Source organism: Elephantulus edwardii, unplaced genomic scaffold, assembly GCF_000299155.1.
Source record: "Elephantulus edwardii isolate Elephantulus edwardi_28Jun2011 unplaced genomic scaffold, EleEdw1.0 scaffold00255, whole genome shotgun sequence".
Lineage (NCBI taxonomy): Eukaryota > Metazoa > Chordata > Mammalia > Macroscelidea > Macroscelididae > Elephantulus > Elephantulus edwardii.
Genome location: NW_006400005.1, coordinates 787,607 through 789,613, shown reverse-complemented (window position 1 = coordinate 789,613; position 2,007 = coordinate 787,607). Strand labels below are relative to the sequence as shown.

The 2,007-nt window shown below is 42.7% G+C and overlaps 1 pseudogene; it reads right to left on the bottom strand.

Moving 5' to 3' along the window:
* Positions 1-542: 542 nt before the first annotated feature.
* LOC102861836 lies at positions 543-1,523 on the bottom strand (annotated as a pseudogene).
* Positions 1,524-2,007: the final 484 nt, after the last annotated feature.

The window sequence follows — 2,007 nt, the reverse complement described above, 5'->3', positions numbered from 1 at the left end:
TTCAATATGCAGTGTACACTGTTGTAAATTTAAGATCCAATTAGTTATATTCTAATTCCAAATACTCTCATTGCTATAGGGAGGCATTAAGGAAAAAGTCATTTCCTGGGTATATCATTTGTGTGTGTGGAGGGCATTTTAAATGTCTAAAAATATCAATGTATCAGTAGTTTGCAGAGTGGCTGGATCATTGAAAATAATACCCTGGGGAAAATGGAATTAGATCCAGACCAACTCCAGAAGCAAGCACTAACACTAACAGACTCAGTGCTGGGGAAAGCAAGGTATGAAAGCAGAATGTGTTCTAAATGGCCACCATTGCTCCCATTATCATTATCACCTCACCTCTGGCCTCCCTAATCTGCCTAAGCAGTGATCAAATTCCTACAGTCCTGTTGCTAAAAGGTACAACCATGTTACGGCATCCAACAAGATGGTTTTCTACCTAACGCGTGTGTAAAAACCAAAACACACAGAACACGGGATTGTGCTCAAATATGGGAGCATCTGGCATGTAAGTGTGCATGTCCTGAAAGTCGCAGCTAGTGATTCCCTTTGGTCTACTTCTTCTGCTGCTGCTCTTCTCGCTGTTTCTGCTTCTTCCTCTTGGCACCTTCTTTGAATCCTGTTGGAAAAACGGAGGGATCCCAGTTGCTCGTGACCCTGGTCTATCTTGCTCATCATCGTCTTCACAAATATAGGTAGCTCCGAGTCTGGCAAAGGCAGCAGGTCTGTGAGACTTGACGGAGTGGATATTGGCTGGCTGGGAGGGCACGGCATTTTGTCCCCTTCGTCTGCACTCTTCTGCAAAGGCATCTTCATCAGTCACACCATTTATTGTTAAGGACTTTAACTGGCCATCTTCTTCAACTTCTACTCTTTCTTGACCATTTTCAACAATTCTCTTTGTAGTGATTTTTCTGCCATTCACTGTTTTAGTAGAAGTTGATATAGATTTGAAGCTGCCCACCCCACTGCCACCAAATGAAGTGGAAGACAAAGAACACCACCATGACCCAGTGGAGAAAATAACGTAAATCCTGTGTCAAAAGAAGGAATCCTCCTCCAAAGGCTGGAAACCCACCGAAAGCAGAGAAAAATTATCCTGTGCCTCGGTTTCGGCTTCCACGAGGCCCTCTGCGACTCCCAAAAAAGTCCTCAAATGGATCTTCAAAGAAGTCAAAGGAAAATGGGTCCCTTCCGCCAAAAAATTCCCTGAAGACTTCATCTGGAAGACAGAATGTGAAGCCAAACTCAAATGGACTTTCAAAATGATTTCCACCTATACCTCCACTTCCACCATTCAATCCTTCTTTGCCATATTTGTCATAAATGTCTCGTTTTTTCGCATCTGATAACACTTCATAAGCCTCAGCTACTTGTTTGAATTTTCTCTCTGCTTCATCCTTATTCTCAGGATTTTTATCAGGGTGCCACTTCAATGCCAATTTACGATATGCCTTTTTTATATCCTCAGGTGAGGCATGTTTCTGCACACCTAGTACTTCACAGTAATCCACCATGTTTGAGCAGGTTGCTGGAACAAGACCCGAGAGGGTCGGCAGCCAGTGGCAGAGAGAAGGAGAGACCGGGTGGTGGAGCCCGTGGCATACTCACCCGGATGTGTCCTTTCTTATAGCTATTCAATCTTCATGCTGAGCAAATAATTAGTGGGCTTGGACACTAAGAACATGAATATGGTATCAAGATTGGGGAAAGATTCAACAACCTGCCTTATGCAGATTACACAATCCTGTTTGCTAAAAGTGAGAACTTGAAGTACGTGTTGCAGAAGATTGAGGACTGTAGCCTTCAATATATATTACATCTCAACATAAAAAAACAAAAGTCCTCACCAACAATCAACATTATAATAGAGGAAGAAAGGATTGAAGTTGCCAGTGATTTCATCTTGCTTTAATATACAATCAATACCTTTGGTACCAGCAGTTAGGAGATCATTGGGCAAGTCTGCTGTCAGGGACCTCTCCAAAATATGGAAGAACA